Source organism: Sinocyclocheilus rhinocerous, unplaced genomic scaffold (genome assembly GCF_001515625.1).
Source record: "Sinocyclocheilus rhinocerous isolate Xijiao unplaced genomic scaffold, SAMN03320098_v1.1 scaffold869, whole genome shotgun sequence".
NCBI lineage: Eukaryota > Metazoa > Chordata > Actinopteri > Cypriniformes > Cyprinidae > Sinocyclocheilus > Sinocyclocheilus rhinocerous.
The window spans coordinates 2,221,595-2,235,770 of record NW_015653483.1 but is presented as its reverse complement, the minus strand read 5'-3'; positions in this window follow the sequence as shown (position 1 = coordinate 2,235,770).

Below are 14,176 nucleotides of genomic sequence, written 5' to 3'. Positions count from 1 at the left end.
ATAATCCTTTAAACGAGAGAATGTTAATCGGGGAAGCAGCGATGTTGATATAAATGCTCTGAACTGTGCCTGAAAGGTACATCTGAGAATATACAATATACTCAGTCTCTTCAGCGTTGTGACCCAGGGAAGCAGAGGTCAAATTATTCCTCAGCTTCTTTAATTGCTATTTTAAGGATATCTCACTCCTAAACCAGCCTTCCTGTCAGAGGCTTTGAAGTGGAACACTGCAATTACACAGGAGAAGATTTTAGCCGGCTAGTGATCGGATGTGTTTTCTTGCTACCTGCACTTTACAGCTCTAATGCAGTGACTAAAGGGTGGAATGTTACAGTCCTGTGGGATAAATATAGAAGATTGATAGAAAAGAAAAATCCCTAGACACTTAAAACTGCCCATTTTAGCCATTTATTTTTAAAGGAAACTGATGGATTAATAGCACAGAGGAGAAAAGATGTGATTTATTCAACCAGCTACACGCAAGTACAGATTTTTCACATAATATCATTAGCTCTGTGAGTTAACATCCATTTAATCAGATTCCCTTTGTTAGCTAAAGGAAACCGGTCACATTCAATGATTATTCTGTACATTGTGTACTCTTGGCTGATTAATACTGTACAGCTCACCAGTAGCCAGTCACCCCTAAATGCACATTAAGCAATGACGGCTTTTCAGCAATATCCAATTTCCAAAGGTATCACACATCACAAAACCATCAGCCTTCTAAATGCCCTTGAAAAGCAAACTATACACTCTTACAAATAAGGGTTCTTTATTGGCATTGATAGTTCCATGAAGAATCTTTAACATCCATGGAAACATTCCAATGCACAAAAGGTTCTTTATAGTGGAAAAATGTTCTTTAGATAATTTTTGTCTGGTTCATTATGGAAACGCTGAAAAACCCATTTTTGAAACCTGTATTTTTAAGAGTGTAACAAAATAATTTCATGCTATTCAGAATGCATTTGAGTGTGTTTGTATTGTCTTTTTTATTCTGCTACGTCACATACCGAAAATAACCAAGTATAGACTGGCATTACAGCGCCAAGATTGGAATGAACTTGGACTGACATTGTGGCTCATATGACTCTGTGTATAAGATGTGTGTATGGTCTGTTTGTTGTTGATCACACAGGAAAGCCACATGCACACACCCCTGGCACTGTGCCCCACACTGACACCACATCTGTTTACACACCTCCACCTCATCCTACCGCTTACATAACTGTGTTTAAAAAAAAAAACAACCAAGCCATTATTTGTTATTGGCGGTTTTGTCTGTATTGATCTGCAGAATAATAAACAATTGAGAATTATTTCTGATATGCATCTAAATGATTCACAAGTCAATGCAGGAGAAATAAAACACAACTGTTTTACAATTTAAAATATTTAATAAAAAATAAATAAATAAAATAAAATAAAATTTGGGGTTCTATTTAGAATTTTTTGCTCATCGTCTAATATAAGTGTATAAGTATTTCACCATGCCACACAATGTCACAAAACAATTTCCAGGGGAACCATTTAGCTGTAGTCTAACAAGCTCTTGGTCCAAAAATACATGTTTTCTGTTTTAGGCTGTCATGCATAAGTTTCCTGGGGAAAAAAAAAAGCACAGAGACAATATTAGAAACAATTTCCGCAGGCCGTTCTGAAACGCTTGAGCACTGATTGCATGCCGTTTCGTCTCTGGCACTGAAGCCAGTAATGGTTTATTCAATCTCAGTGTTAGATCTTTCATCTCGCCAATTCTTAAAACCCTTCGCATGTCTTTTCATTCCACATCTTACTTACACATTTGTTTGATTAAATAATTCAGATTGAAAAAGATTACAGTTGGTCCAGTGATAACGAAAGCTTTTATTAGTTTAGAGCATTTATTCGGTCAAAACAAAGGTTATCAATTGTATGCAGCACAACAAATAGGAAAGCAATTTGATGTAGGATACTTTGAACTGCCACGGCCCTCGGGGAACAGTAATGTGGAGGGAGAAAAGGACAGCCCCAGTTCATTCTGGGAGATTTCACAGTCAGCAGCCTCTATGCTTTCTGCTGCCTGCGAGGCCACACTGCTCTGATAAATATGTCATTTCCTTGCTGATAGGGCCACAGATGGAATAAGGTTTGTATTGGGAACACATGCACTGCATTTTGTCACCCACTGCACTAGCTGATAGAGGAGACCCCGGGGGAAGCAACCTGCCAATTCATTTTCTCTCTGCAGATTTTTCATCTCAAAGAGGACGGGTATTTTCTCTGGAAAGACAGGGCAATATAGCTTAAAATGAAAAGGCTTTTAATAACTTCTTCCTGTGGAATGTATTAATTGCCATATCAGCATAAAGGCAGTTCAATCACTCCTGTGTAGACAACAAGAGAAACTATCACCAATACTGAGTGGAACACATGCTATTTTTGCACACTTTAATCCATGATAGATGCATATCTTACAAAATGACGGCTTCTTGAGAAAATATAAGGTCACAACGGAGACATTTCATCAGTCTGTTCCCGTCGCTCTGTGTTTGTTTTACGCTGGAGGCTTTCTAGAAACAGCACAGCTTTGCACTGCCGATCTGACACAGCGTGGCATTGTGTGAACTTCTGCTGTAAGTCTCTGTGTGGTGAAGAAACAACGAGGGCTGTTAGGAAGCTGTCCACTCCTCTGTCACATGTACTTGCGTTCGCAAGCCCACTCATGGGTGAGACAGGGGTAAAAGAGCCCACTTGCAGCTGTGTAAAAAGGCCAGAGGGAGGTTAAGCACAGCTATCTGGGTGACATGGGGTGATGGGAATATGTGGTAGTGTAGGGACCGGGTTAAAGAAGCTCCCTGGAAGTGTTAACTTTAAGATTTGCGGAAACAAAATCTCCAGACACCATTAAACCTAAAGAATGAGCCACATCCCAGAACGACCACAGAAAAGTAGAGCCAAGCATAATAAAAATCCTGGGAGGCTCAAAATTACTGAAAAATCAAATCAAATCAAATCAAATAATTAAAACGATATTTAAAATAAATATAAATAAATATATCCAAATATATAAAGAGTAAAAAATTCTAAATGTCAGTAGTGAAACAGTTCTGTCTGGATAAAATAAAAAATAAAATACATTTCAATTAAAGTTCAACTGAATACAGTAAATAAATATATAAATAAAAATATACATTAGTGAATGAAGGAATAAATGAATGAATGAATGACTAAATTAATAATAGTACAATACAATTAAAAAACTATTATACCTTATAATTATATCTTGAAATGTATTATTTTTATTATTTTTTTGTTTTTTTGCACCAAGTTATATACTCTAAAAACAAGAAATTATCTACAAAAATTGTGCCTCTCAAACAAATGAATCTAGTTTCTAAGGATGTTTGGATATTTAGACTGGGAAAAAAGATAAAAACACTGAGTACTGATTAACAATGCTTTTTAAAGAAATAACCTTTTCACATTCAAATTGTTTCATTATGGCAGATATGTCAAAGCGAGACATTTTCATCCAATACTGATTTTAAAAAGTCTATTTATTATTATTGTTTTGGCTTTTGCTATAAATAACTTATCCAAAATATCTGAACCAGTTTTAGATCTACCAGTGTTCGTGTGCTAATTGTTTGTTTCCTCTCTTTCTTCACCAGCCACCAACAGATCAGCTGCAAAAAAGCAGTACAAAAGACTGCATTTATTACACACACGCGTTACACTGCCTCTCCATCTCAAGCTCACCCCACTCCCCACCCCTTCTTCCTATCTGCCTGTGCAGAGCATCTGCCGCCCAGAGAAGAGGGGGAACATGGGAGCACATTAGTCACCAGATGTCACCTTTTGCTGCCAGCCCTATCGAACAGGCAAGCAGACAATGCAGCATGAATAGTGAACATCTGACTGGGGCCCTCTACAGCAAGACAGAGCTCACTGACTCGGGATGACAGCTCCGACTGAATGGCCTCGGCCCCCATTCTATGTCAGGAGTGACACCTACAGTTCTGTCTGGATATCCGCGCTGACTGTCACAGCGTTGGCATGATAATACCACTAATTGTTGAACATTGTTTTTGGTTGATCTGATTTCCGCAAAGGCTCAAGATTTTTTTTACAACTCTGATTTGTTTTTTCTGGAAGAATCTCATGCAGGATGAACAGGCTCTCCACAGGGACTCCAAGCGTCAGTTGTTGTGCCTAAAATAGTAATGCCTGCAGGCACTAAATCATGCATACATTTCAGATCCATTAAGAATGTACAAGATGCACTTTTTTTTGTCATAACTCAGTTCTGTTGTATTTCTGTTGGAACTCAGACAAGTGGAAGTTTTTTATTAGATGTTTTTTGTGTACCAATTAGCTACTTTACACTGGCCAATTAAAGGGATAGTTCACCCCAAAAATGCAATTCTTTCATCATTTACTAACTCTTATTTTGTTTGTTTGTCATTTATTCTGTGGAATACAAAAGGTGAGTTTTTGAGGAAGGGAAGAGTTTTTCATATATGAGATTAAGACGGGTTGTAAAGCTCTAGAATAAAGGACAAGAAGATTATTTTGTAGTAATTCTTGTAATTATTTTGAAATAAATAAATTTTTCAACAAAGACGCATGAAATTGCTCAAAAGTGACAGCAAAGACATGTTACAAAAGATTTTTATTTAAAAAAAAAAAAAATTTTGTTCTGTTGAACTTTCTATTATTCATCAAAGAATCCTGGGGGGAAAAAATATCACTGTTTCCACAAGACCTCACATTGTTTCCACATATTAAGCAGCAAAACTGTTTTCAACAGTGATGATTATAATAAGAAATATGAACCAAATCAGCATATGAGAATAATTTCTGAAGAATCATCATGTGACACTGAAGACTGGAGTAATGGCTGCTGAAAATTCAGCTTTGCCATCACAGGAAAAAAACAAATATAGCCTTGGTGAGCATAAGAGACTTCTTTTTTCAAAAACAAACAATCTTACTGACCCCACACTTTTGAAAGATGGTGCATTTATTCTTTCAAACTCTATCAGATTAGATGTTAGCTTTGTGTGAAAAACAGACTGTAGTGAGCTGTTAATAATGGTGACCACATAATTGAGACCACATCAAACTGCATCATTTGTTTATCAATTCATATAAAAGGTCAGACTAAAAACAACGATTCAGTCACAAATCAGACATCACAATTTCTGTGGATGAAGAGCTAATATTGATGATTTTCAGTGAATTCTTTTCCACACACAAAGCTATCGCAAGGCTTGAAAAAACACTTTTATGATCATCTAATTTTGTTTGAAAATGATTGAGCTTGAAAATGATATGGGTTTGAAACATCATGATTCATTTCTGGATGAACTATCCCTGTATGTACCATGAATGTGGGTCCACAATGATATAGAGAATAAGCTGGTGTTTTGCTTCCTGTGAGGCCTCTAGACTCACATTGTGAAAACGCCACACTCCTCTGATGCTTTTGAAGAAACAAGAGTGACCTGTGTGGTTGCCAGCTCATAAATCATAACCTCATAAATGTTGAATATTGCAATGCGTATGGCAGAGAGTTATGAGACCAGGGTCCCAGTTCAAATCCCCAAAGCGTTTCATCCACAGCTCTGTCCACAGCTGATGCTCGAGTTCCAGCCTGGACAGACAGTGTTCACAGACGCTGTCAAATCCAAGTGCAGGTAAATATGGGCGGCGATGTATTTTAACATTTTGTCATGAATAATTGAAAGGTAAGTACTCGGGAGTTTGACCTCCCATCTATCTATCTCCACATCGCGTGCATATTTAAACAGTGCTTTTCACCATTTAATTCATTTATAACTGCGCTCTGATGTGAACCTCACTGTGGCACAGTGCACATTACGGATTTCCACTTATTAAGGATTGAGTGGAAATTAGGGTGCACATTATTTGATTAAAACAAAGCTTTTAATTCCTTGTTTTGATTCATCAATGATGATTTCCTATTTATGAAAGACGCGTGGCTGTATTAAACACAAGGGCAGTGCAAAATAGCTCATGTTGTTCTGTGGTCAGTCACTCCAGGTAAGGTCAATGGCTATTGATTTGCTCCCCCCACCCAGCTTGTAAACTGCAGCTGTGTCTGCTACACAGCATCACTGGCCTCTAACACTGAACCAGCGGCATCACTCTGCTGTGATGACAATCACCAGACACACAGGGGAGACTGGGGCTAGTTGTCACAAGAACTGTATCTCCAATTCAATTAAGCAAATGGATGTTTTCAATAGCAGTGGTTTTGTCTGTTGGTTTCAAACACCCAGTCTTAAATGACAATATTTTTGTGAATCCTTTAAAGTAATATTTCAATAAATATAACAAAAAAGGGGTATTTTTATTATAAATGCGTGATTATTGGAGCAAGCTGTCAAATGTTTAAATGTACACAATTATAGAAATATTTGCTATAATAATAAATATAGACTACTGTTAAAAAATTTGTGGTTGGCACAACTTTAGTGCACTGTTATATAGCGCACTGACATATACTGCATAGCCTCCGGCCGACCGGAGTCCGAATCTCGACCTAGGGTCCTTTGACGATCTCACTCCCCCCTCTCCACCCAACACTTTCCTGCCAATCTCCACTGTCTTGTCATCTAAAAGCTCAAAAAGGCCAAAACAAATTACAATAAAAACAGGAATATTGTTAAATATTATTACAATTTAAAATAACTTTTCTGTTTTAATATATTTTAAAATGTAATTTATTCCAAGTGACGGCAAAGCTGAATTTTGTCACATGATCCCTCAGAAATCATAATATGCTTATATGATGCTCAGTAAACACTTCTAATTATTCTAAATGTTGAAAACTGTTGTACTGCTAAATATTTTTGTGGAAACGGTGATACAGAATTGTCAGGATTCTTTGATGAACAGAAAAGAACAGCATTTATTTGAAATACAAATAAACTGTAACGTTATAAATACTGTCACTTTTACATTTTGAATCAATTTAATGCATCTTTGCTGAACAAAATTAATAATTTCTTTAAACAAAAATCCAACTTTTAAACCATTTAAACTGTTCATTTGGAGGTTCAATTGTGACAGCTTACCCCATATAGTGAAACTGACCTGTATCTTTTACCTGGACAACAACAGTAGTTTACAGACCAATCAGAAGTTGTTATTCAAAATAAACCTACCCTAAGAAATATTCACTGGAGTAAATGTGACAACTAGCCCCGGTCTATCCAATAAAATGAGACAATGGAATCCCCGATGATGTGTATTATGAGATTCCTTCACATTTCATTTCACATTCATGGACAAACTCAATCTTACTACACTGCACTACACAATCCTCTGTTCCTAATAACAAGATAAAAAAAACAGCAATAAGATGAAAGATATTATTTTCCATATACATCCTCTAATCCAGCAGATGTGAGGTTTTCCAGCACTAAAATCAACACGTTAGTGCAAGAATCTGCCTCGCCTCTTAGCAATCGATAGTAAAATTCCTCATTCCTTGCTCGGGTAAGTAAATGGAATTGAAAGTGGGGCAGAGGGTATTAATGCAGAGGGAGGAATATCCATTTTATCACATCCTCCCTGCAGGCCCTGTTGATAAAAATGACAGCAGGAGCGCATTACTAATTCCACCACTGTCACAGCCCATAGTCACTTACCTTGCAAATGAAGTGTGGTAATGACACCTGCCTGACGGTCAGAACACGGGCTATACTCTCAGTGATACAGCCTAATGTTGAAATGGATCCCGGGAACACATGGGCCTAGACCTGCAATGACATCCATGTACAGTAAAACACATCAGTGCCATTTGCAGGGGTCTTTTATGTACTTTCATAACATAAATAGACAAAACTACAAACATGAAAGCCTGAAATGCATACCCATGCTCAACAAATATGAAAATAGTTGTTGCTTGTGCTTATTACCTTAAATTGGTTAAAATTATACAGATACATCTTTTTCTAACCGCACAATGAGAATCATATATATTACTGAATTGTAGATAATTCAAGTTTATTCAGTTACACTAAATAAATAAGCATATACAGTGTTTTTGATGTTCAAACGAATAGTACCTATTTAACTAGTTTATTTTACTGGTGCCCCCTCTTGTTTGGTTCCCTGTAAGTTGTTGGTAAGAGGCAAAATGCATCACAAACTTGACAAATAAATTATTTATGAGCCACTGATTTACTGCCCAGCAAAAATAATGGCATCCATTACTGATGAATTGTATTTGCTAACACATGTGTGCTGAAATTACTGAATGAAGGGCTCATTACTGAATTTGCATGAACGTGCACCTTATATCATGCATGCAAAATTTATGACCGAAAGGACTATTGACATATGACTTGAATTTTGCAAATGATAGTTTACCATCAGGGGCGTAGCCATCATTTCAGAAGTGAGGGGGACAGAAATGTTTATATATATAAATAACCAATAATAATGATTTGTTTATATACTACAAACACTTTTTTATCGCATAATAAGGCAGAATAGTTTCAATACTGTTACTGTAATAAATGCTATGTCAGTTAGCACTGCATTGTTCATATATTTTATTTATTACCTGGAGATGACTTGACAAACACAAATAAACCATATTGTCGCAATCGTATGCTTAAAGTCTTCATGTTTCCAAACGTTTCTGTTTTTCTGAAAACAACTGTTTTCATACAGGTATAGCTGGACGCTTTTGTCCAGACGCTTTTGTCCATATTAGGAATTTCTGCGCGAGAGCGCCCTCCGGCTTCGAGTATGAATGTAACATACACTGCACAGAGTGTTTAACGCTCCGCGATGTTTATCTTGCCTTATTCTGGGTCCGAATAAAACATCAGATCATGCACAGACTATCCTGTCTCTTTTAATTTAAATCTATATTTATTCACACCAGCTCTTGAAAACCTCTATGCGAACACACTTGCCCGAAAAAGTGCGGGGGACGAATTTACGTGATATTAAAAGTGGGGGGGACGCGTCCCCCGCGTAATCTACGCCCCTGTTTACCATGTAACAAAGCAACCCCCACACCAATGAATTAAACATGGCACAAAAAGCGGAACATTTAATTGGATCTGAAAGCCAATTCTGAAGCCCTCTTATCTCCACATTAAATTAGATTTTATTCATACAGTAATGAAATTATTTCATCTATATTTGATTCAAAACCAGTTGGCATACTAATACAGAAATGCTTGAAAATTCACTTTTATAGAGTTTCTTGTTTTGGGTGAGGCATTTACATATTCTGAGTTCACTAAAATGCATTTAAGGAAGCTTCAAGGAATACTTAAAGGTGCCATAGAATGCTTTGATACACAATATTTTAAATTGTTCTCTGATGTCGCCAGAGTGTGTATATGAAGTTTTATCTCAAAATACCCCACAGATAATTTTTTATAGCTTGTTGAAATTGCCACTTTTAGGGTATGAGCTTTTTGTGTTTGTCCCCTTTAAATACAAATGAGCTGGTGCTCCTGCCTCCCTTTTCAGAAGAGTGCAGAGCTTCAAGAGCTCATGCTTGCGGGCATACCGGTGTTACGGTTTAACTGGTGGTGACCGTGTTACTGACCTAACATTGCTTCCAAATGCAATTTTTAACTACCACATTCCTATTTATGATCACATTGTACCTCCAGCAGCAACAGCAAGAAAACAGTAATGTCATACCGCTGCTTCTCACTCAGGGCAGTGTATATGCTAATAGGGCAGAGAGCGTCACAAATGGGCGGGACTTTCCCCGAGTATGACGTCATAGTAGTGAGAACTCTGGAACTGCTAGTGTGAGAGACTGTTTATGATTTATTGGGATTATAAAACATTGAGTGGGTGGATTTTTACCATTATAGGCTGGTTGTTTTCACACACTGCGGCCACACAACTGTGTTCAAACACCTTATAAAAGTGATTTTTGCATTCTATGGCACCTTTAAAAGGAACAATTCACTCAAAGACGGAAATTCTGTTATTATATGAATCATTTTAATTGAACAATTACAGAATTTATTCTGTCGTTCTTGCTCCAACCCTATATTATGTGATATTTTGTAAAATACAAATGAAAAAATGCATGCATTGCCAATATTAGGGAAAAGACATCAGCGCAGTCCGGCGCAGAGAAAATAAAAATAAAAAAGCCCAAGATGAAGCCCGTGCATCACTTTCAGGTAACTACGTTCATAATCCTGTGAAACTTTTTAGACTGTTGACGTTAGTAACGTGTTTTAATGTCGGTAATAATTTCAACACCACAAACAACGCATCTGACTTAGGCTAATATTCTAGTTTTTATGACTTAAAATGTATTATATAAAAACAATGAGGCAATAATGATTGGTTAATTAATAATAATCATATGGTTTCATTGAATAACACTGTTAAAATACATAAAGTAATACAAAATAAACAATGTACATTATTACAAATGCCTGCAAAGGGCACCAAAGACCTGATAATTGCTGTTGTTACACTTACAGGACGATCAAATCCTTGTTTAATATTGACCAAACATTTAATTCAAATATCCACTTAATTTTTAATTGTTGGCCACCTTTTTGTGATAGAAATGCTACAGCCTCTTTAATTTCTTCAACAAAAACATGTGGACATCACAACCCTTACCAAAATTAACCATGGTTTTATCGTAGTAAAACTGCTTAATTTTATTTTGTGTGATTTCTGAATGCTTGACCATAAAATCAAGCATCATCACAGTATGGTGAGGGGCGTAACATTTCCGTCTCACGCTTGAGGTATTCGGCCAATCAGAACGCACTGGATAGCTGGCCAATCGGAGCACACCTCGCTTTTCAGACCGATGAGCTTTGTAAAAATCTACGCATTTCAGAAAGGCGGGGCATAGAGGAGAAACAATAATGTACAGTATGTGGAAAATAATGTGATTTTTTTACTTTAAACCGCATAAACACATTTCACTACACCAAATACACAAAATAATGTTCTTTTTAGCAACATCATATGACCCCTTTAATAAAATTATAGCCATAGGTAACTGTCTAGAGCTACAATTGTAATTTATAAATAATCCAATTTAATTACTATTTATTTATTTACTTTTATATTTTATTAAAGTTCTATTTTGACCCTTTATAGTAGGGTTTTTTTTTTTTTTTGAAGGAGGGGGCACAACACTGCTATTCTGCTTAGGGCACCTATTTGGCCAGCAGCGGCCCTGAACACACGCAACACATTTCTATTCAACAGTACACCAGGAGAGGCTTGGAATGGGGAAATGTCAGTCTGAAGGAAAGAACGAAATAAGATGCATGATTGAAAGGCATCCACTCAGACATTTATTTCAAAACTGAGAGAGAAAGAGGAAGGGGGAAAAGATATGTTGACCAAAAGCATCTGAGCTGCGACATAGCAACACCAGCATATGTATCTACTTGGAGTGAGAGATGTGACTGGGTCTGTGGGGGTATTCGGGTTGTTTTCTTCATGCCTCATGTGTTTTTTTTGTTTGTGTTTGGGAAGATTCACAACCTGAGCAAAGCTTGGGATTCAGCGCACATGATTAGAATTCTACTGACCCTACGTTGCCTCTAAAGCAAATCATTTGCCAGGTCCTGAGAGGGGTTAAAGGCAACACATTTGACATATTAGTACCTAGCAACTGACACAATGTAGAGGTAGTGATGCCGATACAACAGACAGCTGATTAAAACAGCAGCCAACACACATAAAACAAGTAGCTAAATGTTGCTCAAATAAAATAACACATCCTTAGCCCTTAAAGGTGAAAATGAAAATTCTGTTGTACTGTTGTTCTTTTTATTTTGTCATTTTATTTATTCATTTGTTTTATTTTATGATTTTTGTAAAACAATCACACGTTAAAAGATTCATTATGTAGCTCTAACCATAGAACAGTTCATAGTGATCACTACAAAAAAGTACAGAAAATAGCCTTGTGTGACGGACAAGCTGACATTTAGGTGATTATTTACAGATAATCTTGCCCACAAAACTCATGTCTAGCCTACGTTCATATGTTCATGTCCAGAATTGAAAAATTACCAGTCCAACATGCTCTCATAACTAATTCATATGAGGTCGTAAATTTCTATATAATTCGGTTTGTAACTCAGTTTGCAGACTATATATATATGAGTTGGGCTTTTTGGCCAGGTTTAATTTTGGTCGTGTGTTTTTGTTTGACCCAACTCATTAATTCTTACAATTTCTCAGGAGACTAGGCTGGATGGGTCACATTTCTTTGAAACAAATGTGAAAACCAATTGCATTTTGGCGTTAACGACGTTAACACACTAATTTTGAAAATGTGCATATGATGGACACTTTATTATTCTATGAGGAATTGTGCAAGTGTCAGATGGACATTTTTTGTGATGCTTTTATGGAGCTCTTTTGGTGTTTTTTTAGCATGTATTTAATGATTGTTCAAAAATTTCCACTTTGGTGTTCAACTGAAAAAATTAACAGCATATGGCTTTGGAATGACCAGAGGATGAGAAAATAATGATCAAATTTTATATTTGGGTGAATTACTCCTTTAAAATAATAAGGGTAGATTTATTTAAACATGATGTTCATAGAGAAAACTACTTTGTTGCTGATAAATTATGTAAATCATTAATCAATTTTAACAGGACATCAGTTGAACTGCTTTACAAAAAGTTACAACAGATCAAAGGATACCAGCGATTGATTCAGTGCTGATATTTCTATCAAATACACTACATCTAATTTTAAGTGCTGTATGTGTGAATATAAATCTCATTTCTAGCTTTAATTTCATAAATCTCAAGTTGTATCAGGAAGATCTTTGTCAAGGCATTGTTTGTTTTGACATGAGGTAGTATGGTAATCACCCCTGCCAATCCTCAATGGTGAGAGACCATTACAAGCTAAGCCATGTGTTCAAGCATCAAAACTTGGAACTGACTTTGCATCCCGCTTAAAGAGGGGCCACTGAATTAAGGATGACATCTCATTGGTCTTTCTGGACAAATACCAACACACAGTTTGACACACTTCAACAAATATGCACACATTGACATTGACAGATTCCTTGGCTATGTCCCTGGTCTGTAACAAAGGTACAGTGGCAAAACATTCGTCTCAGTTCCTGTTTCTATCCGCAGAAGCCCCTGGAGAAGGGCAGGCACAGCCCCGCCATCTGCTAACTGCGTCTGGAAAAGCCAGAATGGCTGCCAGGACCCAGGTGTCAGAACTGGCCAGCACAACCTCACAAATCCATGCATGATAAACCTGCAACTGTACCTATTACCTCTCAGTTCTTCTATTTCTATTAAATTCTATTCAACTGGAGAATAGAGTTAGAAGTCCAGTCTGGACATAATAAACGAGTCAATTTCCCTAGTCTATTTTAGAGAGAAACAGTTTACCACTTAATGCATAATAGATGATACAGGGCAATTTTGGAGGATGCCAAATGTGGATCTCAAATTCATATATCAGAGATCAAGAGATGGTTTTCAAAGCTGAAGAAATATCAAACTGTTGATTTAAAGATGCTAATTATTTTACATTTCTTAAAAATATTAAGGCCTAGTATTAGAGCGTAAGGAAACCGACTACATCATTTGTACTGCTTCATAGGAATGGGCAGGCGCTAAAGTGTTCTTTTGGTGCAATTGTCTTGTCATGATTTCTTAGGTTAGTAGAGATTTCTCTGCAGAGTCATGGGTAATGTAATTTTTCATTATGAATTCAACTGTTGAACACGATAATTTCTCAAGTTACCTTTCAAAATCAATTGCTCTACGTAAATGTATGAAATCTTTATGTCCGGAACCCAACAAGATCAATATTTTTTACACTTTTTGGGTAAAACAGTCAACCTAGTCTTACTTATTGTTGTCACTGCATATTAAGCAGGACTAGGAGAAAACAAACAATTTTTAAAAATACACACTAACTGTCATCGTCCCACCTGTGGGGTGCTTGGCGCTCTTTTATTTTGTTGTCCTTTTTCTTTATCAAATATTTTAGTAATCATCATAAATTATATATCGTTTGAAAGCTTAGAAGCCCTAAGCCCTAACCATTTTGAAATCGGACATTGCGTTACCATGGAAATGGTACTTTAAAATCTTTTGGCGGTCTCCTCCCCCTTAGCGGGCGGTGTCAAGTGTCATATTACAAAATGCAT